Consider the following 26,198-nt stretch of genomic DNA (forward strand, 5'->3'; position numbering starts at 1 on the left):
GTGAAAGCACTAAAGAGATAAAAAGCACTATAGAGTCCTTGCCTAACCTTCCTGAAATACTAAAGGATTTGGAAACTCTGCCTTGTGCTGTTTGCTGTGCCACCAAAACTGTGTGCTGTGTGATTACAGGACAGAGAACTGTCCCTGCTTTTAAACACTATTCATTATGTTATCAGTGACTGGTTTCTTAAATGTCTGTACAAGATGCCTTCATACTCATTGAGCTTTTATTTTGAAGACCTTTAGTGGGGGTGAGGAAATAAAATAAGAAATATATTTCTAGCACAGTCCACAGACACAAACTTAAGGTTTAAACCTTGGCCATCCAGCGGAGGAAGCATATTTCTCCTTGCCCTTTAGGAAAAAACTCTATATTTAGGAATAATATAATAGATTTATTTAGTTACCATTGGAGTTCAGATTCACAGCCCCACTCTCCTCTCTCCTTCCCTCAAAACCAAATTCTAATAAATAGCCTCAGAAAGCACTCTGTCTCAGTGCCAGGCATTTATTTACTCAGCAGGAGTTAATTGAGCTCAAGGTGACGGAGCCTCACATTTCAGGATGCCTGTTTGCTCTGGGAACAGCAGTGCAGCTTCTCCCTTTGTCAGTGCTTTTCTTCCCCCCTGAATGTTACATCCTCACAAAGCCTCAGGCAGACATGCTTGGGCTCATTTGGAGCTAGCAACACTGGTTGAGTTCTGCAAGTAGAAAAATCAATATGAAACAGGCTGAGATCAATCTGAAAGTGTCCCTGCAAGAGAAGACACCCTGATTTAATTGACTTTAAGAACTGCACTTTTAGTTAAGGTCCTTGTGTAAATCAAAAATCTAGTGAGCAAGATCACAGAGAATTAGGTAATAAGCTGTCAATACCTTACTCATAAATTCCCAACAAAGGTAAAGAAAGCCAAGTGGATATTAAAGCTGCACCATTATTAGGACCTGCTATAAATGTGCAGTGGACACATTCCAAAGCCTTGGAGAGCAGGGGGAAGATGTGCCAGGGTGACAGGAGAGACCTGCCTGTGTGGCATGCAGTGTGCCTGCACAGCTGCAGCTCTTTGGGTGGCACAGGTGCACAGGTTTGGGCAGTGCCCCTTAAGGATCTGCCATCAGTGCAAATATCAGGGACTTTCCAGCAGCAAACTTGGGGTTGCTGCAGTGGAAGGGAGAGAAAGTAGAGGGACATAAGGGTGTGCACTGGCCCCAGGGAGGAAGGGAGGCTGTGGAGAGGCCATTAAGAGAGTCTGGGTGAAGGAGGATTGGATGGATGCTGGTGAAGTTCAAGGAGGTTGAGTGCAGGAAAGTAATGTTGTGTGTGACTTTGGGAAGGTCATAGGGACCTCTGCCATTTTCTCTTGTTTCCACTACAAATTAAAACACTAAGCAATAAATAGACATGGATTTGAACTTTTTCATTCCCCTCTGAATAACATAGATTATAGCTTTAATGTAAAGATTCTTTGAATCTGGTGGGGACTAAAATAATGAGTCTGAGAACAAAATATTTAGGAAACCATTAAGAATTAGGTTTTGCAGAAGGCATTTACAGTGCAATGTTTTTCTATGTTGATATCACATATAAAATAATATCTCTCTGGCGCTGGATAAATGCTGGAGAGTTTAGATATTTTGAAGCCAAACATACTTGGCAATTTCAAGTTCTTATTTTTTATTTTATTCATGTTCTAAGACCAGGACAAGAATGATACACTTTTATTATATCATTTCCTGACCAGGCATCTGATAATACTTTGTTTTAAGAAAAGTCTTTCTAAGATCAAACACTGAATATGCATTTGAAAATAAATGTTTGGGTTTGTATGTTCAGTGAGATGAACAGGATGGAGAAACAAAAAGAGAATGGACATGGTAATCTTCCAAATGCTATTTCATGCATAGAGAACTTGAGTTTCTTCTAGTTTTGTTTTCTCTTGGGGTAAAGGTGGAGATAAAGCTCAAAATACTCTAAATAGCCCTCTCATTTCAGAAATCAGTCTTTTTTTTTAAAAACTAATTTCTAATGATAAGAAGTATTTTCCTGAAAACATATTAATTGATTTCGACATACAAGCCCTTCTTGTTTTTTTCCCAAAGGCATTGTCAATGCATTAAGCACTTTGTTTGGTAACCTTAGACACACATCCATAAATCAAATATTTATGCTGCTCAAGATCTGTGTAAAACAGGGTCATGAGTAAATATGGAATTCATCAGATAGGAACATATGTTCTGTCTGTCGCAATGTTCTGTTCTTCCCCATGTTCAGGTTTCTACTTATGATTTTTTTCTCAGAACTTACTGTTAAGAATAAAACATGATAAGGCATATACCTTGGGATGGTTAGGTCTGCCAAGAAACTAGAATTCCTATTCCCTAGGAATTTTCAAAGTGAAAAATTAAAAAGAGCTCTATTTAAAAAGATGGTATGTTCTTGTACACTCTCTGAGCCCCATTAAAAAACCAAGCAAATAAAAAAAAAGCATAAAGAAGGCTTCACCTACAAAAAGTCAGACACTATTTTACTTCTGCCTTTTCAAGGAGTCCTTAAAACCAGCACAAACACAAACTAAGGCATTTCAGTGATCCCAAAGCCAGGCAGGTCCGAGGTCTGGAAATCAATGTCTGAGAATGGAGAGCCCGGCCAGCAGATTCCAAGGTTGGCAGTTCCCTCTCAGCCTTCTGGAGGGATTGATGCAGAGCCAGATATCATGGCATCACTGGCAACCCATCCTTCAGCTTTCCAGATTCTGCTGGTGTTTTTTGACCTGCAAGTCCCAGTACCATGAGCATTCCATTCCAAAGTTCCCTGGAGAGTGGAGCCAGATATAGGCATGGCCACCTACTCAGAGAGAAATAACAGTCTGAATATTGAAACCTCAACAAAGTGTAAACCATGTGAGTGACTCAAGCCAAACAAACAAAACCACTAACATATGAGAGTCCAACAATGGCAGGGAGATGCACAGAGGAAAACTAACTTTTCACCAGTGAATGAGACCATTCGCTGTGATATTGTTGCGTCTCTGCACATGATGCCACCACCTGTCTTCCTGCAGGTTAGTGCTCAAAGCCCAAGGCAGAGGAGGATGAGAACCATTGCTGTGGGCCAGACTGTCTATCCCTGTCTCAGCTTTCACTGTTTTGTGAAAAGCTCACAGTTCTTTGCCCATATCTCCCACCCAAAAAGAGTCAGTTGTTTTCTGTCAGTCCCAATGTTCTTACTACACTTTTTACTTTGTGAATGTGATTTGACCCAGAAAAACATAAAAAATGTGCAATTGCTTCTTTTATCAGATTTGTTAGCTGTCTCACATTGCTCCATCCTACTTGAATCACAGTGAAACAGCATTTTCCTAAAAGGTGATGAATAGTATGATGGGAGACACGATAAAAATACTTTGTTGGCAACAAATTTGCTTTATTATCAGTTTTTCTCTCTGGGACATTGAAAATGAGTGAAAGTTGTTATTTTGTCATAGAAGGAAGAGCCGAGCACCTTTCAGTTTGCTAGCAGGCAGGGAAGGTGTCTAGATGTTTTGAAAAACCCAGTGTTGATTGATTAGAGAAACCCCTAACTTGTGCAACATCTGCTCATTTCTTGACATGGAATTTCATACAAAAAAACAAAGTCAGACACCCATTTGCTGAGGAAAAATAAGCCCTTTCCAGCACAAGACGCAGTTATGTTTATAAAAGATGAAGCTTGCATACCATGTAATTGTGTTTTCCTTCTTCTTTAGACCTCATTTATGACTAAATCAGTTTCAGTTACCAGTTCCTTCCTGTTTAGACATGTAATCTGCAAGGCAAAAAAGAGAAATTGAAACTGTCTGTATTACCAGAATTCCCTCTTCAACACATCCTGCTATTTCTGAGGTTCATCACTGATCAGTGAAGAGTTTTGTGTTTCAATGCTGTGTGGGAATAAGAAAGTAAAAAGCTAATTCAAGCAAAGTACAAAAACCAAAGCTCTAATCAAAACATGGAGATTGACAATAAAAGTTGTCAGAAACCTGTGTATCTTTTTCCCGCGATTGTTTACAAAGAGAAGAAAGCCTCTTTGCAAAAACATTCCCACAAAATGAAAATAATTTTTCAGAGGGCTTTGTCTAAACGTTGCTCAACATTAGCAAAGTGTGAGCACCAAGCCCGTTTTGATGTGATTGTGCTGCCCATGCCAGCTTTCCCACGCACTGGCTCTGCTGCGGAGCATCCTGCTCCCGAGGCCCACAGTAGGAAATGCTGTCAGCATGTTACTGTAGCTCTCTGCATAGACTGTTGACTGTGGCAATTGTTTGCTAATCTCTTGGCTGGGTTGCCATTTGTTGAGCACAGCATTTTTAGGAGTGGTCCAAGATGATCACACTTTTTTGTTATCTTTAACTAGTCCCTCAGGCTGATGTCAGGTTTTGAAGTTCTTTGTCATCTGGTGTCACACTGTCAGAGTCCATGTATTTTAGCTTATCTGATCAGTTAATTTGAATGTTAACATTTTTTGCTGAAAATTTCATGTTGTTTCCTGCACACAGGTGCGTTGTAATCCTGTGGGAAAAGCCATAATTGAAGTTATACATGAAGCTATAACTGGATCAATGTGTTTTCAGGGGTAAGGAACGTGGTAAAGAACATCCTAGTCCCTTGGGATAGCTTACCTCTGGTTAATAAGAAAATGTTGGTAAAAGTAACATATAACTGCTGCAAAGGGAGGATGCAAACGTGGGATGGAGTCAGTGCAAGAATGAGTTAATACTGGGACTGATATGTGATTGATGTGTAACCAGCTGTACGTCTCAGGTCTTGCGAAAAGTCTGCCAGTGGAAGCAATGCCTGTACTGAAAGTACAGCAGTAACAAAAGGAGGAAAGGATGGTGTGTGGGTGACTAGCCACGCAGCACAAAAATGCCTGCTGTTGCCTGAATGGACAGGAGCCTGCAGTTAGTGCTAGCAGGATAACACTAAAGGTCACACACGCACTTTTGAAAGGGAGACCACTCTGTGCTCTCATTTTTCTTACTAAGTGAGTGAGTGAGGAGACTAACTAGTTCTGGTTTTGTCTCTCCAAGCCAAAAAACCAGCATCCCATGAGCTCATGCTACAGATTTTATTTTTTTTTCTTTGTGCTTGGAGTGGTCTGTGATTTTCTGACCAGTGGGAAAGATAATGGCTCATGGACTCCAGGCAAAAAGCAAAGCATTAGAAATGGAGTGGATCTAGTAGAAATGGAATGGATTTAGTAGGCATATGGAACTCTCCCAAGATTCTTCTGCTTTACATATTTTTCCTAGTTTTTTCATCTGGATGCTTCCTTCAAGATCATTATGGATTGTCTAAGATTGATAACCAAAAAGTTTTCAAGAAGAACTATCCAAACAGTTTCTTTTGCTCATTAGCTGTCATGTCAAGAATATCTCTGGGGGACAAAAAGAAAAAAGAAATTATTCCAGCATAAAATTAATATGAGTGAGAGAGGAATTGAGTTGTGTGTTTTGACAATTTTCTCTTGCTGTGATAGTCAAGTTTATTTTGACTGGCACAAGTTTTAGCATATTAGTAGCAAATGTGAAGTGCTTTGTGAAATGGAAATGCAATCAAGTTCACTCATTATTGTAGTCTAGCATTCTAATTCAATACATTCCTTGGATTTTGTTTATATAGTACGTTTGGCTAAAATAAGGAGTGTATTCCTTTATTTTTACAAGTATCATGGGGAGGCTGGCAAGTAAAATTATCAAGTTAAAAATACACCACTAAGACTCTTAAAAGTGTCTATAAAACCTATCTTATGTATCTTATGTAGCTTTTTTTTTTTTTTTTTTTTTTTTTCACACACTGCACAGCTATTGTATTTTTAAACTCTGGCAAATAAAAGCCTGAAAGTGAAGCTGCCACATTTTCAGTATTTTTTTTCAGCACTCTGTGTAAGTTCTTCTCTACCTCTGATTTCTGGCTCCAATGTTAGCCACAGAAAACAATGTTTCTTCCCCTCATCCCTTGAACATCTCTTCACAACCACATAATTTTTGGTAGAGAACATTTGAACAGTAGACAAATCATCTGGGATACTTTTATGAAGTTTGTGAAGATGCAAACTGTGAATTGGTTTCTTCTGCTGCTGCTCTGCTTCTGACTCACTGGCTGTGATTCATCTGGTCAAATTAGCCTCCCTCCTGAATTGGTGTGAGCATCTACTTAGCCATTTTTTACTTTGTTGACCTTTGCAAATTTCTACTGTCAATTCAGATATCTAAAATTAGACGCTAAAGGTCTCTAGGTACACAGATCACCTCTTCTGTACATACATAGTGGAAATATCAGTGTTTTTATGCTCTTTGAATGCCCTAAAATGTACATGTAGTGTTTTAAAACCCCAGCATCCAGTTCTTCTGAAGCAGTCTTCTTTATCAGTGAGAAGCAAATCTGTGTTTTTCCTGGTACAAATGGAGGGCCCAGGAAGAGCATCATTTGTCACAACACGCATTATTTAGTATAAAATGAGGCAGGTAGGCATTGTTGAGTGGCAGCAGAAAGGCTTAGCTGGTATTGATAACCAAAATAAAGTGCATAAAGAGGCTAGAGAGTTTGAGTGCTTTAAGTTTGGGTTTGGGCAGAATCTGGGTTAGGGAGGGGAGATGAATGGATGAGTTCTGGAGAGGCCTGAGAGAGGACCTGAAAGAAAATTGAATATTTTGTGTGTGATGACAAGAGGTGGCATAGAGAAGGAAGAAAGGTTTAGGTGGAGATGGTATTCTGAGGCCCTCCTCCATTTCTGCTTCTTAGGCTTCACAGGTAAGGCTGTTGAGACTGAACATTGACACTGTAACTCTGGTCCTCAGCAGACCATGGATTTATTGAACATTGGGACTGTGGCAACAAATGAGAGGGCAATATCAGGACATGGAGAGGATATGTAATTGGGATACACTAATGAGGAGGTGAAAAAAAATTATTCTCCTGCTGAACTCAGTTTTTAACATGTTTTTGAGGATACCAACATACCTAACTGCTGACACATGTTTCTTGGGCCTTTCTTCCTGGACTATTCCAGGAATTTAGATGCCATTTGGAAAGCTATGGAGTGTTTGTCACAGGGTCTCAGTGTTTTATCCTGCTCCCTCCTGTACTGCTTCATCAAGAAATGTCTACCTCCATGTCTTAGGTATGCCATTCTTTGCAAGGACAAATGGAGCACACAGACCATGTTATGTCCAAAAACTATCCTACTGTGCACAGCAGACTTGTCACATGAAGTGCAGGTGGACTGCTGGGCTCCAGTGCCTGACTGTTTCAGGTACAGCCCAGCCTCTGACAGATGAGTCCTAATCTTTGAGTCCTGCTTGAAGATACAATCTGAACGCCTGTTTTTAGTTTACCATTTAGATTAATTTAGGTGGTTTCACTGTCTAATGATGTTCAGTCTGAAAACAAGGCTAACTGATGCATGACTAACAGTTTTTTCCAATTGTGGTCTCTATACTACATTAGCTATGTTTGGCTGAATAGACTGCATTGTTCAAAACCCAAAAATCTTTCCTACTGTTTCTTAAACAATTTATGGTCTCAAAATGTTTCCATTTAAAAAAAGAAATCACCAAACAAAGGGACCTGCTAATAGAGTTGCTGACGCTTCTCAATTTTTGCTGACAGCAAGGATCCACTTTTTGGAACTTCACTCAAAGAAAGAAGACAAATATTTTATTTACACAGCTCATTATTTATATCTGGTGTCATGGGTGTCCTTTCATTTCTCTATTGACTTCTAAATCTCTCCAAAGAGAACTGCAGCTGTAAGCAGATGAGATTCTGTGATCCTGGCAGAGAACCATTCTTCAAGAGTAGAGTCCTACAGGGCGGTTTGATAAAGCAGACTGTTAGCATCAATTCTGCATTGAAAGATCTATCCTGCTGTCTTATCCTCTTATTTTTACTCTTTTATAAAATCTCATCTCCAAGTCGGAGGAATGTCTTTGACATCATGCCGAGTTTCAGCTGACTCTCTGAAGCAGTCAGTTCTGCTCATTTACTGTGGAAGACAGAGGCCTCTTAGAATTGCAGTTCAGTCTTTCCAAGTTCTCAACTGCCCTCTAAAATATCTTCACTCCACTAACTAGAGAAAGATGGTGCAACCCTAGACATCTCAGCTGCCTGAGGGGAGGCCTACATTAGTGTCCCTCCTCTAATCAGAAGTGCATTTTACGCCAAGTGTCTCTAACATGCCTATTTTCTGTGCTTTGGTTTGTGAGCTGTGTCAGAGCACATGAACTAGATTTCATGCTTTCTATACCAAGCTGGAAGAAGTTCTCACGAAGTGCACGTAACTTGCATCATTTGCCGATAAATTTTTGGTCCATGGGACTGGAGTAGAGCCAAACAGAAATACCCTCCCATGTGCAGTAAGCAGAGCAGGCCCTCTTGCCCTGAATTTTTTGTTTTACAGGTCTGCTTGTGTTGCACTGCACTATCTATAGTCTAAAAGAGTGAAAAAGATACTCAGGAAGGTGCCGGGGCTATCATCAGAGTGTACATTCAACAGACACCTAAACTGAATTTACACTGATTATAAATGTGATTTGCAGTGTGCTTAGCCACAAGGTAGAGATGCATGTCCCCATTTCACTCTGGAGACACCAGGCTATGCAGTGCTCAGATGCTTTTCTTTTGGACACTCAAATAAAAGGGGTAAAAGGGATGTGAATTTTATCAATGGGTCTCCACAACTGAGTGCTTCAGGTAAACACTGGAAGCCCTTTTGGGGATTTTATAACTCTAGAGAGAAATGACAAGAAATAGCTTGTACTTTTTAAGTAAAAAGAAGCAATAAAACTTAAAACAGATTCAATATAGGTGGATTTTAAAGTTATTAATGGAATTCCTTATATGACTATGAGGAAAAATAAAAAAAAAATAAGTATGTAGATATGCTAATTCGTGTGTATGCAAATTCCAGACATCTTACAGGAAGACAGAATCCTTTGAACAAGGTTGAAAGTGAAACTGGGAATATTTTTCACAGCTGCAAATTCAGAGAACTAGCTCAGCATTTTGCTCTTTGAGTATGGGTTTCCTTGAAAAGGAATCTGAACACTGGGAATCCCCTCACATTGCTGTCTCCCTTGCAGAAGGGCAGCATAGAGAGAGAGAGAGAAGTAGTAGGGGAAAAAATGCAGCTAAGTATAGACACTGCCCAAACATTTGTTTTGAAACACCTTAAAGATTAGTCTATTTCATTCAAATCTCAGAAGCTACAACTCTCTCACAACAAAATAAACAAAAATAAATAGACTTTGACTAAAGATCACCATGGATCTGGCTGTTTTACTAAATGGTTTTCACCTAAAATGTGTGAGATCAATCTTTGGCTTGTGAACAAGGTTTATTTTCTTAAAGATTGGCCTGTTCAACTGCTTCATGACTTGCCATGCTCATTATTTTAATATCTTCAGAACAGACAGCAGGACAAATGATGAGCCTGCTAGTTGAGTAACAGGTAAGCTCATACTGTCAAAATGGTCAATTTTATTGCTTCCATTTTTCATCGACCAGGCCATGTAGTGCTGACCTCTGATGCGTTTGAAATTTCTGCTGAATGTGTGTGAAACATACCTTCCCTGTCTATCAAAATTTCACCTTCCAGCAAAACGATTACTCTCTCTCCTTTCCATAAATAAAAGTGGAGGTGCCGAAAATATTCTGTAAAACATTGTGGGAAACCAGGCAGGATTTCAAAGATTCCTGAAACATTTCAATCAGCAATCTGGTGACGTGCTGAGGACAGACAGCAGAAGAAGCTGCTGTCTAGTAGATAGGGGAGGAGGAAAACATCAGTCATGGTCTATCACTGGTACTCCCTTTTGGAGAGGGAGTGTACTGCCTGCTCCTTTGCACAATGATCAAACAGAAGAGCTGGATCTGTAATTTCAGATTAAAAATGGAGATCATGCATTACCCTAGTTAAATCCAGACAAGGCTAAATTTCAATCCTCCTCTTGAATAACGTGAACTCTGAAGAGGCCTCTCCAGACCAGGAGTATAAACCATCAATGTTTAGTAAAAGCCAATGCAAGTCTGTAAAGATATCACAGATTCAGACTCCTTCCAGAACACTTTTGGGTAGAGAAATTTGTTTCTCCCCTGCTAGTGATAGCTCTTGAATCCCAAAGGATATTCCATATACAGAAGCATTTAGTGTAATTTTCAAATGCTGCTGCTTTTTCATGAATGAGCTCTGGTCCCTGAGAACAGGAGAAAATTGTGAGAAATGTGTCATCAGCTGACAGATAGCCTGAGATCTCTAGTGCTAGTATAATAGTACTGATGTTTTGGCCATCACTAGTTCAGGACTTTCACCTAGCAATGTAGTTTTGCAATTTGGATTTAAAGCTGGAAAGACTGAACTGGGTGTTATAAACTCAGTAATAAAGTGTTTGAGAGATTTGAAAAGACATTCCAACTCTATTCCACACTTGAAAGACAATAGTTTACACCTCATGGAAAGAAGGAAGAAAACTACACCTGGCTGACTTATGGTAATTTAGCCTGAAAAGCTGTTTCACTGTATGAGGTTATGTCAGATACAAATGAACATCAGGTAGAGGTGGCGGGATTCACACAGATGAAAGAAATGCTATTGCACATACTAAAAGTATTCCATCTCTCCATTCAAACTGGGGCATGAAGGGTACATCAAAGAGAAATTTCCTTGTTCAGACCTCTTGAAAAGTCAGCATCATTCACTTAGAAAATGAAGAGTAGAACTCCATCAGTCAGTCCATTGGTATAAGGACTATGTGACCTCCATCAGACGCACTTGCATGGAGAAGTGCAAAGTACAGTTATAACGCAATTATACCTATTGGATCCAGGAAGATGCAATCCATGAAGGGCCATTAAGAACAAAGCTGCTCTGACTCAAGAAATCTCTAAAGAGCACTCTGTGAAAAGATAGGATAGGGAAAAGGAAGCACCATGATATTCCTTGATTTTACTTTTCAGTGTGAATCGTATATTGACAAAATCAAAGACTGAACCAATCTAGGTGGCCCCTTCTGTCTGACCAAATACTGACAAATATTTCTGGATCCTCAGAAAAATGTCCATAGGGGGCTGATTACCACTTTGTTCACCTGATCAGTTTCCTCTAAATGAGATATAGCTATCTGCACTAAGGGGAGGCATTCTGGTTGGGGTTAAAATATGGATTTCATTGTCACTGAAAGAACATAAGTTTAATAGCATTTCACCTCAGGTTAAAAGTTGTTTACCTGTTTCTACATTTGTATTCATTTGGTGTTGGTTTTAGTATTCTGAAAATGTTCTGAAGCAACTGTTTTTTCTTGGCAAGGTGACTTGGTTGATCTGAACAAATTACTGCATCAGTGAGGTGTTACTGCACTAAACATTTTGCCCAAAAGAATGTGTAGAGATATTTACAGATTCAGCCTTGCTCTGATAGTCTGAGACTCCCATTACAGTGCACTTGGGAAAGGGAAGGAGATACATAAAAATCTTCATGATAGATCACATTTTGCCAGTAGTTTATTTATTACACTTCACTGTCTGGAATTCTCCATCATTTAAATAACCTTTCCTGCTGAAGCTAGTTTTGTACCATTCAGTGCTATGGAAATTATGTATTCTTTTCCAAAAAATCGAAAACCTCCTCCCAGTTTCCAGGCTTGCTGTAGGCACTTGGGTCAGAGCTGCCAGAATAGAGTACGTATGTCTGCATATTGCTAGAAGTGTTTCTCAGTGGTGCGTGAATGTACTCTTGTGCACTGTGTAGTTTTGGATAACAGCTCCTTTCCCATGCAGCTGGCCGTGGAACAGTATGCTGCTGCCGTGCTCCTGCAGGGAGACATAAAAGGATGGAGTGTCTGCAGCTCCTCAGCAGCCATATTGATTGAATATACATTCAGCATAATTTTTTTTTATTGCAATTATGTATTTAGTACAATTTAGTTCAAATTGCCCTATTTTCCCTCCTTTTAACCCACTCCTTAGAACCTAGGTGACATGTTAATGTTGTACAAAGCAATCCTTGTGCTTCTTGAGGCGATTGTATCTGAGGAGACGCAACAGGGATCACTGCATCACACATTAGCTGCAGGGGTCTTTAAATGATGGATTTTCTTTAAGAAAAAATAATTATACTCAAGGCTTGCTAAACTGCTCGTCAAGGTTTTCCTTCGTAAGAAATCTTTCCATCATTAGACCAAATAAACGAGATGGGTGAAAACCCAAACCACTGTTGTTGGTTCCGGGCTGAAAAACAGAAACAAACCTCTCCACAAAGAAATCCCATCACAAGTATGCCTTTGAGTCCTTTGACTAAATTGAAAGCACTTCAAGCTATTTACAAAGCAGGAGATTCCTCTCGTTGTTTATCTGTGGTGTGCCTCCCTGGTGCGTTCTGCCTAAGCATGAATGCGTCTGTTCATTTCGTTCCTAGCTTACATCCACAGCACTTCCAGCAGAGTGACTGGAAGAGCTACTATGAGCAGCCAAATCTGGAACTGTTTGGATTTATTGTCTTTTCTGGGCATATGGATGTTGATGTCCAAGAGATGGATTAATGGATGGCTGATTAATTTGCTCCAGGCTGTGCCTGGAGGCTGTATTTAGGAGGATTCAGATGGAGCCATTGCTTGCGTGCCTGCTCCCTCCAGTAATCTCTGATTTCTCATTGCCTCTGTCCCTGGGTCCTGCTCAGCTCAGCTCAATGCAGGACCTGGTGTGGGCAGCTGAGAGGGGGGAGAAAATGGCATGGCTCTGGAGGAGTGCCCTGTGTACATTGGGTCTGGAGATTTCTGTGGGCCCAGCAGTGCAGCGCAGAGATTTGGGGCCTGCCCATGGGCACAGTGGATCAGGACACCCAACTCCTTCTCTGTGCCATTTTCCACATTGTGATTCTGGCATACGAACAAAACTTAATGAAAATCCATTCTGAAGGACCCTTGAACATTAGGATTGCACAAATGAAAACCTGACTGACTGATTCCAGTGTAATATTAGTATACAAATGTAAATCAAATATTGCACACCTGTACAATAAATTGCATCCACTCTGTGAGCCCCAGCTCTCCTTACAAAATGTTAATCATATGTCAGGGACTGCTAAAATTAAAACTTGACTGTTCTTTAATTACTTGGGTTTGACTTTCAAATCTCTTGTGCCTCATATATTTTCCATTATTATTGTAGACAATAAAAATTTACATGACAGAACATTTATAAACTGAAGGAACTAGGTATGAGAAACACACATATTAAATAAAACATATTATTAAATTGTGCCAAACACATTGCAATTCATGCTTTGTAACTGAGCAATGCATTCGACAGAACTGTAAACAGAAATTAAACCTTGTGAGTTCGTATAATTGTCACCTAGTTCTGAATTACTTAAGTGACATGCAAAGGTATTGAAAAGACTAATTCAAGAGCAGCTTATAAAACAAAAGAAAAAAGTGAACATTTGTATATTATAAGGTATTGTTTCTGACTCTCTTGTCAAAATTTAAAATTAACTTTAAAAATATTAAGTCCTATGAAAGACTGCAAAGCAAATAATACAAAGCCATCCTAACAACTTTTGTTATTGGTGTACAGATTCTTTCAATTGTATGTCCCTTTTAGATTTTAAAAACATTCAGGATTTGCCTTTTGGGACTGAGTTTGATTTCCCAGGGTGACAAGACTTTTGCAAATACATAGGCTGTTGGCTTAAAGATAATTGAATCATATGTAACATAATAACCAAAGGGATTTGACCTGAATTTTTTCTTTACAAAGCTCGAATTATTATTTCAAACAGGGAAAAGAAACACTTCAGACTTAACTTCTGCATTGTGAAAGTGGAGTTATTTTTCAGTGCTGTTCCTGTGGAAGGAAAAAATTATTATCCCAGTCTCCATCCAGCTGAACATCCCCTTCCTTGGTCAGCACAGACCACTTTTGAGATCTTTAATTGACAGTGCTATATTTCAGTCAACCAGAGGAAGAGGCAGGCTGTTCATCCTGTGTGATGGATGGTGGCACCCAGTGGGTCCTGGTTTCTTCAGTGGTGCACAGATTGTGCTGCAGTGCTGTCATGGTGGGTTCATTGCGCACAGACAAGAGTTTACACTGTAAAAGGATCTTGGGTCTATCCAGGTTTCTGGACATTTGAAATCTCATATGGATATCCAGGATTGGCTCAGGGGTAAGAAAAAATAAATTGTTCTACGGGAAAAGGTACCTACTGAAGGAAGCTTGGGCCTGATGAGAGCCCGTTTCACCTCACTGAATATGTAAGACTGTGCAGCAAAAGAATGTGTTCACTGGCACATCCAATGGCTTTTAGCTTGTAAAAGCTACTAGGCAAGGGCATTCCCTTTTGTGATAAGTTGTGGTGCTGGATTTTGCACTGGTGTGGGCACTGTCTCTGCTTGTTTCAGGAGGGAATCAAGCCTGAGTTTATTGAAGGTTAAAAAACTAGAGAGCATCTTAGGTTGGAAATGGGGGTGTGTATTGTATCCCCATCTGTTAGAGGTGAAATTGGCCGGTTTTCTTTGTCTCTTCCACAACCAATCCTCCCTTCAGGGAGATACCTTCTGTTAATGGGCCTTTGAGTCTCACTGCGCTACTGATGAAATTACATCATGCCACTTTGAGAAGCTCCACCCATGGGGAGGAGCCAAGCATTCCTACCTGGACATAACCTGAGATTTGTAACACCACAGCCAGCGTTTTCCACAGGATTCCCAGAGGACCAGGCCCATCTATACCACCACTGGACCTTCAGAGGAAGACTACTGTGATCCTTCTACAGGATCACTGCTTCAACAGAACCACACTTGTCACTCCAGGAGCACTGCAGCCACCATTTAATCAGATCTGCTACCAACACCCTGACCACTCTGATCAGGTCATATTCTGACTCTGTCAATGTTGTTTTGTATTACTTCATTGTTTATTTTATTTTTAATTTCCTTCCCTAATAAAGAACTGTTATTCCTTCTCCCATATCTTTGCCTGAGCGCCCCTTAATTTCAAAATTATAACAAGTCAGAGGGAGGGGGTTTACATTTTCCATTTCAGGGGAGTCTCCTGCCTTCCTTAGCAGACACCTGTCTTTTCAAACCAAGACACAGTGGAGACAGACCATCCTAACCCCAAGGTAAAAATCACAGGCAAATGTGAGACTTTGTCCAGAGCACGGATCTCTTTTAGAAATTACAACTGCACATAGCACTTGTGCAATGATGCAGGATCGTTCATTGTTCCTCACATGAATTGCATAGGGTTGTTTAGTGTTCCTGACACTGACTTGGTACAAATGATTATACTCAAAAACCAGTCTGAACTGGCCAGCTCTTCATGATCAGTTCTGTTCCATGACCTCACCATAGCTGTGGGGTTTGAATAGCTCTATATGTTATTGAATCCCAAAATAACAAGGAAGGAATTGAAGTTTTTTGAAAAAAAATATGAAACTATGATTGCATTTAATGCAAACATGTAGGAATATATTCACAGATGTCTCTTCTAGTCATAAGAGAAGGTGCTCCTGCAGATAGATCTCTTCTATTTTCTTCATCATCTGTAGGGGCACTCCAAGGATATTATTTAGTCTGAAACAATATTTTGTGACTATTCTCTCTGCAGCCCATACAAATTTGTTAACACCAAGGCTAATTTGGGATGATTTTTGACTATTAATTACTGATATCAAATTTTTTCCCATTTTTTGCTATTTTTTGTTCCGAGTTCCAACAAAAAGAAATTCATGGGATCAATCAATTTCAGTTAATTTAAGGTTGTGGTGACTTCTAGAAAAGGAAGTAGAAACTACATGCTGTCCAGTTTGGGACATGGGCTAATTAAAAAACCACGTGTGAGTTTATAGTGGGGAATAGTCAAATCCAAATTCTCCCCTTGAAATTCAAAACTTCCATCTGGAAAGTATAACTTTTAACTCCTAGGAATGTCCTTTCATAGTCTGACCTTAAAGTGCTGTGCACTGTCTTCTGTGCACTGCACAGAGATAGCAATGTAATAAAACCCAGCAGGGTGACTTCAAACTTACATATGTTGCCCCTGGAAGCTGTAATTCATCTTATTCTTAAGTGCTCTTTTAAAGATAACTGAAAAGGTGCTTACCAAACTGCACAGGGCAATTATCCTGTTCAGGGGTGCGTGTACACAGTGTGTGGAGGTGGCAGGAGATCATGGTAGAAGAAGCAGCAGCAGCAGCAGCAATAGGCTGGCACTCAGCAGCTAACAGGAAAGTAAACTAAGTCAGGAATTAGGTCCAGAATGCAAACACAGAAAGAATTTTACACACTGTGCCATCAGCATGCAACTTTCCAGAAGCTCTTCCAACCCCATACTATCTTTCCTCTCTGTTCTTTCTCAACTCCAATCCTTCTCTCTATGCTGATGTTCAGAGACAACTTTGCTGTTTCATTTGACCATATCGTTCATTACAAATGAACAATATTAATAGAAAATATACATTAGAAACCAGCAGGGATAAATCCCATATGCCTTATTGCATAATACTGTACAAAATGTACTCCTGTACGTACAGTAACACGCTGCATTAAGCCAAAAGGAAAACTCTTTACTAACTTTGGCGTAACAAAACTATCTGTATATTAAATACAAGCCCTTATTTATTAAGACCCCCAAATCCCAATATCCATTTAAAAACTGGGCCTCTTTCAAAGTCTCTGAGTCATCATGAAGAGCATGATTCATTCAGTAACTCCCGCTCACCACGACTCTCTTAGGAGTAAGAACAGATTCAGTTTTAAGCTTCCTCTGGCAATTTGAAAACCAATATCTGGCTACTAATCTCTGTTTCTAATCTTAAAGAGAATTGCATCCCATTGCTGGTTTTGCATTCCTATCCTAAAACTGAACCTCGGTCTTCTGATTAATTTGGAGTATAATCTCTTTAAATGCCTTTTAAGGAGCCATGAAATTCTATTTTCCAAGTCAGACACAGCTATTTTGGGGACTTGCCTTTCCAGGAGAGGGAATTTCACAAATGTTAGTCCTTTCACAGAGCTAGGAACTGGTGCTGTCCAGCTGTGATCTCCTGGCCCCAGCCTGAAAACACACTGTTATATAAAATGTTCTGTTAACCAGGCTCAAAAGATGCCTGCGTCATGGAACACATTTGTTCCAGGAATCCTCACCAAATGCAGGCGTCTGATGAATTTCTTTTTGTGAACATTAGGAAAACTTTATTGATTAACCTCTGGTGTCTTTTCTTAAGGAACAAACAAAGCAGAAGTGCTGGGACCCACATTTTGCTCTGTGCTTGGAGGCACATATGGAAGTAGTTTCAAGCCAATAGTTCAGTGAATATTTGTGCATTTCCAGTTTAACCAGTGTTTTCTGATGACTGCTTGCTCAGAAAACTTGGCCACCCTTCATCTGTATACATTTCCTTATTCCTGTACTTAATGGCTGCACTCCATATCTTTTGCATTTATACCAAATACTGGGATTTTTTATGTTTTCTTATTGCTTTCCATTTCATGATGTGCTGTATGGTGCTCTTAAAAACTCCCCTTGATATGCACCCAGAGGAAGTGTGTGACTTGTTCTCCAAAACATCATGAGAGCTATTGCACTTGAAGTATCAGAAAAAGGACTAGAAATTCCTGCTTCTTTTCTTTTGGGAACTTTCCAGATAATTTGCCATTTAAGAAATGAACTCTAATTATCAATCATTCACTTCTCTGGGATCACTCATTTCATATAGATTACAAATTAATGACTTGCAGGCTCTGCAGATAAAAGCTGAATTTGGTGAGTTTTATATGCAAGGCTGACAGTTTGACTCAGAAAAATTCATTTGCTTTTCCCTACACCTAATTAAATGGCAGGGTTGATTTTTGGGTTTTTTTGACTTTTCTTTGTCTGTGCAAGAGAACTTGGACATTCTTCTTTTTGCTCAGTTTATTTGATTAAGGTGGTTCTCCCAAATGATACTGAATTATTTAGGAACTGATCTTAATTTTTTATTAAAATAAATTCTAGACATATTATATCACACATCTGATCTTAATTCCTTTTAGATAATCACTTCAGTGGTAATTTACAGTCTGTGGTCTGAGACCTTGGGAAAGCCTGCACTATTTTTAGGTGGTCTGCAAAAGCATAACTAAGGCTGTGTTTGTGAGGCCTAAATTTTCTGATGAGGAGTTTTCCCCTTGATTAAAACTTGTTAAAACCCAAAATCATGAAAAAAAAATGGATTGCAATAAGTCATCTACAATAAATTATATTGATTAATTACTATGCTTTCATTGTAGAATGAAGCAACTGGTGAATTAGGCATGTTTGTTCATGTGTTGATGGGGTTATTTATAGGAGTGATGGTCCTGTCTGTAGTCACATCTTAGGAGAAAACTGAAACACAGAAAAATGAACAGCAGCACACCAAAAAGGATGAAAGTCAAGAAGTCAGGTTAATTCTCAAAGCATTAGTAAACATTCTCTCTATTGTGGGAGAACACAGAGAATTGATTTCAGAAGCATCCAGAAATGAGAGTTCTCTGAATAATTACATTGAAATTAAATCCATTTTTTTACAAATCAGAACTTAAAAGGGAAAACAAAAGACTTTCAATATTCCTTCTACATGTCTCAGACACATCTGCTTTCTGATTTACCACTATTTTAACTATTTCACTATTCCTTCAATGAATACTAAATTCTGCACTAAGTCAGTGAATGGATTTGGATTACTTGCGAAATGAAAGAATCACAAAATTGAAAGTAACAGAAATAGTTTTTAAAGCTATTTAAAATATTTTAAGTCATTGACTTTAAGTCATTTCACATCAATGAGCAAAGTTAGAACAAGAATATTTTTACTGAAGGTAAATCACCTTTGACTTCTTTTGGAGATGTGAAAAACACTGTCCAGGAGAGATAAAATTATGATTATGTACATATGAAGATACATACTCACATATCAAATTTTTAAAGAAATATTAAAATAAGGCATTTTTTAAAGTATAAAAATATCATGTAAGTTCATTTCAAAGCAAAAGAAAGTAAAAATTGACATTGTGACCCTGTGAAAGTCTGTCATTCATTTCTGTGGAATGAGGATATTTTCCTGCATTTTTTTGAATGTTGTTTAAGTCTTCATGTAATACAGCTGATGTATCTTTTCACAGGGCTGTCTGCTGCTTTATATGATTTATAACACCATTTAGCATGACTGCAAAGCTAAAATGCATAACTTACAGATGCAACTACAAGAAAATTTCTGTAGTAGTGAAACATTTCATTATCAAATGACTACCACAAAACACATCGAGATGAACTGTCTTGTTAGATATATATCTATGGGAAGTAAATATTGCTGCTTTGTCACCATCTAAAGGACAAGATATTTGATCTTGAGAAATGAGTTAAATGTGCTGCTTGCTCATATTTGAAAAATATACTTTCACTGTGCTGTAAGACCCTGTTATGCACCAGTAGTCATGTCTCTGGCTCCATCTAGGAGGCATACATCTACTCAGTGACAGCACAAGCACTGCACTTCATGAAATCGATAGGATTGCTTGTACATGGCTGTTTCAAATCATTAATGAACTGGTAATCTGGATGTATCAAAATAACAGATCTAACAGACTTTACTGTCTAAAACCAAAACAATTTGGGGTTTTATTTAAGCAGATCAGTAAGTTCCAATCCCACTGCTGCTAAGGCCGAACAATGAAGCATCCTCTGAAGGTACTAAAAAAGTGAGGAGGACAGCTGATTTGAAGCTAAGGTTTGACTGGAAATAAGGTTTGACTGAAATAAGAATCTATTACTCATGGATTTCATCGTCTAGGTTCTGTGAAATAGCCTCATGCTAGGCTGAAAGCCAAAACAGCTGCTTGCTTCAATTCCTTGCCGGCTGGAGCACCCCAGGACTGCCTCTCTGTCTGTCCTTAGGCTGGAATCCAAAAGTAAGGCAAATGAGTCCTTAAGCACACAGTCTGAGATGTACCCTGAAGGGTTTGACTCTTCTTCCTCCAGCTACATCACTCACCTTTGCAGGGATGACAGCAGCCAGCATCCATGACCCTGGTTCTCTCCTAGGGGTGTGGAGGGGCTGATGAAGTCAGTGGCCTGAGTGCCAGGTGACTCTGCAGGCAGTGCAGTAAGATTCTTGTTCATGGGGGCTTTCAAGAAGTTCAGAGAATGTCTTGTTGAGGTGATTAGGATGCAGAAAGGATCTCTTGAGTTGGGTCCATTTTGCCAGGGATAGTGCACTGACCTAATCATGGGCAACAGTAAAATCCTCGCTGATCTTCCTGAAACTAGGCTTTCACTTAGAAATCCCTAGCAAAGAATTTGCTGGAGTCCCATTTCCAGCCAGTACAGAGACCTAAGTACTTCAACAAACAGATTTTTTTCATGTTAGCACGCTGTTCACTAAACCATAATTTGAGGCCCCTCTATTTCTGTGTGAGCCACTGGTATGGGGTTTGTCATGTTGTTTCAGATGGGAGACCTGCAAGTTTCAATATGGGCTTGTTCACCTACATAGAAATCAGTGGTCATTTTTGAAGGTGGCTTTCTCCAGCCTTGTTTACAGTGGCACAATATCAGATTAATAGAGTCCGTGTAAAGCAGTACACGGCATGTATTTGAGATTTTGGCTATCAGAAAAATTAGAAATAAACACAGCTGGGTTTCTTAATACTGGGTCTGTAGGATCCTTCCGTAGTAGATAGTAAACAATACTAACAGACTCTGAGCACTCACTACAGACTTGAATAAATAATTGAAAACCACATGTCCAAGTTTCACTACTTCGAAGAAACATTTGGATGCTCTGTTCTCTTTATTTTTGCATATTTTTAAAGATGACATAAAAATATTTTTGCATATTTTTAAAGATGACATAATTTCTTCGTTATTGTCATTGTAGCTGTAAAAATGAAACAAAACAAGCTTACAACATGCTGTCTACTTTCCTGTCTGACAGCTGCTTTAGGATACAAACAGGCATTCATTCTTCCTTGCCAGGGGTGCCAACTTCTCTTACTGTTTTTTTAGCAGCAGCTCTGAGTAAGTACCTCCTGATGCTGTTTTTGTGGTGCTAGCTGTCCTCACTGTGAGCTGGTTCAATGGCCCTGCATGCTGCTCTCTCTCTCTCTCTCTAATACAGTGCTGAGAAAAGTATTTACCTAAAGCACTGAAGAAAAGGTGCAGATGGATGCTCTTTGCTAGCTCTTTTCAAAAGCTGTTAATGAATACATCTGGATGTCTCTCTTCACATCGTCTCCACATTCATCTGCCACCCCCTCCTTGGTCAGGGAGTGTAAGATGGGAACTGCACGTACTGTCTTGCAGGTCCACTCATGCAATAAGACCTCGTGCTTGAGGCTGCTGAGCAGCATCTGTAACAGAAACATTAAATCAGCCCATGCACCCAACTCTCCCAAATGAGAATAGCTTGTTCTTTCAAGCTCATATGCATTGACTTCCATGACATCAAAGTGCTCATTACCCTGAAAGTTATGCCTGTGAGTCGTAACAGAGGAATATTTCTTGCTTTTTAAAAGCACACAAGGTTACAGATCATCCACGTAGCATCCATAAAAGTGTATGAAATGACACAACACCATAACAATAGTTTTCCTCTTAGTTTGTGAAGGAGCACTAATTAGAGAGGATTTTCAGACATCAGACTGGGAAGTGCTTGCTATGTGAAATAAAGATCCTAAGGGTATGAACTGAGTCATAACAGCTCTGTGGCCCTGAAATTTGTTTTTCTTAATGGAAACAGTAATACAGCTCAGAGAAGGAATCTTGTTGAACTCCCTACACTTGAGGCTGGCAAAGAGCAAATATGAGAAGTTACGCAAGCCACAGTTAAAACTCAGAATGATGCCATGGCTGTGGAATTTGAGAACCTTATAATTTCCAGTTCAAAATCTTCCTTTGGAAGGAAAGACCTCGCAGTAATGAATGAAGACACATTTAACCATAAATATACAAGGGAGCCTTCGCAAGGTTTCAGAAGAAGCTGTAAGGGAAATCAGCTTAAGGAGGATACAGAGCACCCTGTGAGCATGGCGCCGTCCCTGTGAGAGGACCACATCCTGGAGCCGTCATGACAAGCAGCTCCCTGTGCCACTCGTACCTCCCTGATGAGGTGAATGGAACTATTCAGTGAGCAAAAAGCTAATTGGCACAAGCAAGCTGTTGGAAGGACTGAAATTTCATAGCAACAGGACTGAGAGCTCTATTTTTGGGGATGTACGTGGTATGTGTAACCCTTGTGTTGTCCATTAGGAGCTCATTTCACTCCTTCAGGGTTGAAGAGCAATCCAGACATACTCATGACTCATTGAAGGCAAAAGTAAAAGAAAAAAAAATTGCAGATGAAGCTGATAATTATGAATCATCTGGTTACTTTAACATTTAGATATTTTAAATATTCTGCCATACTATTCACTTTTGTTTAAACACAAAACTTCATGGCTAGTGTAGCTGACACACTTAAATTAAAGGCAGACTTACAAAATAAGATTTGCGAACAGAATCATATTTTTCATAGCTGAGGACAAGATTGTTTTCCATTATCAAAAATAATCAGATTAGTGGAGAGGCCTTGAGACTGTCATAGTTTGTAGAGCAGGTCATGCCATGCAGTAAGTGCTTGTAAATGAACTTGCTATGGAGAGGTATTGTTCCAGATAGAATTTTATGCAAAAACATTGGCTTCCTTCTCAAAATAACCAAGTTTGTTGTCTCAGAGTTGGACTCTTCAAAGGGTCACATGCTGCTCCTTATGTTTCAGACAATAACTTCACCCAGGTTGATGGGATCTAATTTCTCACTGTGTAATATATAAAGGAAACAGATTATCCAAAATTTTCGGGTTTCTTCCTTAATTCTTGATACACTGAAGTTTCCTAAAGAGTCCCAAGTCCAAATATACCTAAGCAAAAACAGAAAATGAAGGAGAGATACTTTTCACAGTATTGTCTATGCTCTGGTATTTATGAATTATCAGAATAATTAGAAGAAAATAGAAACTAGAGCAAAAGAGCAGTGAATCCACAGGAAAGTGTACAGACAGCATTTGTGCACAGACAGTATTTGTGAAGGCTCAGTGTGATGTCAGACCTTCCCACGTTTAATCAGTCCTGTGGACTGCCTCTGGAGTGACTGGTACTCCAGACCTTCCTTCTTCAGATACATTACCTAACAAAATCAACCATTTAATGGGAAAATAAATTAAATCAAGTTAAGGCTTTAATCAAAAATGTAGCATACATTTTCATACCAAAGGTAAGGTCATTATGCAGATGAATTCTTTATACTAATTTTCAAGAAAAAATGGAAATTTCAACACAAAATTAAATATAAGAGAAAGTACTCAGCAGTACCAGAGCCATCTCAGAAAAGGCCCACATATCATTACAGTCTGAGGTTTCAATAAATATATTCCTCCAAAAATTTACAAACATCCCGTCTCTCTGTTTTTATGTCACTTACGGACCTCTTTAAACTCAGAAATGTTTACAAACAAATAAGCTATTGCTGTATTAAATTTAAAAGTACTGTTTCAATGAAATTAAGTACAAATATCAGTGAACTTAAAGAAAGAACAACTTAAAAAACCAAAAACAAACTAGCCATGGTTTAACTCCAAGAAGTTAATTAATTGTCAACAAACAATAAATAAATTTCTGCCTGAAATTTTAATGAACAAAACCCCTCCAATATTGCTATTTAAAAGCACTTACAAACCCAAAACAAGTGAAAATATTCCCTTCAGGACAAAAGAAATGGGTCTAACCCAAAATGAAGTTGATTCTTATCTTGCTATCTGACATCCAAAATAGTGACATGGTTTTGAGGGCATTCACTGTCCTCATGAGCACGTGGAGATGAGCTCAAGCATCAGCCTTGGTACCTGACCTGAGACCTGAAGGTAGAAATATGAGTGTCCAAAGAGGGTTATGAGAAACATCAGATAGTTTTATATGTCAGCAATTTCATGACAGAGAATGTTGCATTCACTTTTGGTTTTATTTTTTTTTCAGGAATGCCAGTTTTTTCTTCCTCAGCTTCCATTACCTTTCCTCTCCTTATGCACCCCCAAAAGGAGCTGGGGAATCTCAGTTTCCATTTCTTCACTGGATCTACCCACAGGTTCAGAAAAGCAGTAATCCAGGTGTTTTCTACTCCAGTTTCCAGCTCCACTGACTTGCAGCGCACCATGGCCCTCAACTGTTTTGATCCTGTCTTAACCCCTATGGCATATCAAGGGAACTGCGTTGCCAGGCTCCCTCCTTGGAGGCAAAGCCCAGCCAGGGCCTGTGCCCAAGGAGAGAAATGAACCTCCTTGCAGCCCTGTTCCACACCCACCCAGCAGTGGGATGCATCAGAGCTGCCTTTGCCTGGAGGCAAAGTGTGAGAGGAGCATTAAAATGAAGTGAATCACGCTCGACGCTAATCGTATTCACACAACAGCGCACACGAAGAAGAAGCTCAAAGTGGTTGATCATCATGAAACAATGAAGTGAAATATTTTGGATCAGATCTTTTTCTGTGAAAAGTTTAAATATTTAGACTTTTGGTCTCTGTTTCAAAAATGAAATATTAAAGTCATGCCTACAACTATTATTTAACCAGCTGAACAGAATAAAATGGAAACACTCAACTTTTTTTCCACTTTTTCTCTCTCCTTTTTCTCTTGTTAATCCATTAAAAAAGTTAGAATAGCAAAGGAAAAAATGAAGGAAATGAAAAATTATTGTTTTGGAGTGGGCAATACAATAATACCTGACATTATTCATTCTATTTTATTTTATAGCAAATAACAGGTCATAAAATGATAAAATGATAGGGAAAAAGCAGAAAAAATGGAAAAATCCAAAGGAAGTTTGCAAACCAAGTCCTCTTAGCTCAGAGGACTCATTTTTTGGTTAGCCTTTAAAACAAAAATTCAGCTAGCTCAAATGCCATTCTGAAACACATGACTGAAATATTCCCCTAAATTTAGATACCTCAATAACTTAACTCCTGTCCTCTGGGATAAGAGTTACAAGAAGTTACACTTTCAGGTTTTAACACATTTCTGAAAATTAGAAAAGATTATACACCTAGGGCATAGTGGTAAGCAACTTCTAAAAATAATGGTGGACACTGGGTAGCTGCACTTTGAAGCAAGTTGAAGTCAAAGTTTTAAAAAATCAAAGCATGTTTACAAAATTGAGAGTAATTCTCCTATAAAACAAAGGAAATCTTCAGTTTGATGATGAGTACAGTGTTGCTCTTTGTTCATATTTCTTATTCACAGTATTGCTTAATTTGTTCATAAAAAAGTTGTTTCTTTGACATGTGCCCACATTCACCATATACTTTACTTATGTGTATAAAACCCATACGTGACTCTTTTAGAGCAGCCCTCCAAGCAGGACCCATGAAGCACTCTGCTTCACAGCTGAGGTTTCTCACCACCATATGATCTCCTTTCTATTATAATAACCTGCCTGCATATCCTCCAAAAACAAGGTGCTGAGTTTGTGTCAGTGACTTTTTGAGGGACTGCCTTTCACTTTTGCAGGTGTTTAAACTTAACACTTAAACCATGACCATACATGGGAACATATGAATATCCAGTTCAAATCATGAAAAAGGACTACCTAGACTCCAATATCTGGTCTGGGAAAATCTGTCAGTTCACCATCCTCCCCTCACAAAGATCAATAGCTGAAACCTGTGAAAAATTACCAGGAAAGCATATTTCTTTCACTTACAGTCTGTGAGATCCCTGAGCCAAGAGTATGAAGTTTTACTTTTATCAGCCCTAATGGATTTTCCTTCCATCAGTTTGCCCAAAGTTCTGCCTGAAATGTTTCCCTGTTAACATTTATCAGTAACAATGTCCTGTGGAAAAAAACGAAAAGAGGGAGCTTCTTCTTTTTACCATCTTTTTCTCTTGTCCATTGTATCCCTCAGTGAAAAATATGCCGATTGCTGGTATGCTCTGCATCAAAGGCTTCTTTGTGGAAAGGCAACCTATGTAAAAACATTCTGCAGGGACAATAAAGAAGATATAAGTAGAGATATGAAGTAGTTGGTAAGGTTACAGCATTTCCAGAAAATCCATGCAATTCATAGGCACTTTTGATCAGGACTATAGTATTTTACATCCTGGAGTTTGCTTC

General features: G+C 39.0%; 1 long non-coding RNA gene across 1 annotated transcript; it reads right to left on the reverse strand.

Annotated features, from left to right (window-relative positions):
- Nucleotides 1–2,459: 2,459 nt before the first annotated feature.
- Nucleotides 2,460–16,247, reverse strand: LOC134416830 (uncharacterized). Its single transcript, XR_010027424.1, has 3 exons — nucleotides 16,144–16,247; nucleotides 3,718–3,805; nucleotides 2,460–2,845 (listed from the first exon to the last, which is right to left on the reverse strand). It is a non-coding gene; the product is annotated as an uncharacterized LOC134416830 (long non-coding RNA).
- Between the last annotated feature and the right edge of the window lie 9,951 nt (nucleotides 16,248–26,198).

The sequence above is a fragment of the Melospiza melodia genome, chromosome 3 (assembly GCF_035770615.1).
Source record: "Melospiza melodia melodia isolate bMelMel2 chromosome 3, bMelMel2.pri, whole genome shotgun sequence".
Lineage (NCBI taxonomy): Eukaryota > Metazoa > Chordata > Aves > Passeriformes > Passerellidae > Melospiza > Melospiza melodia.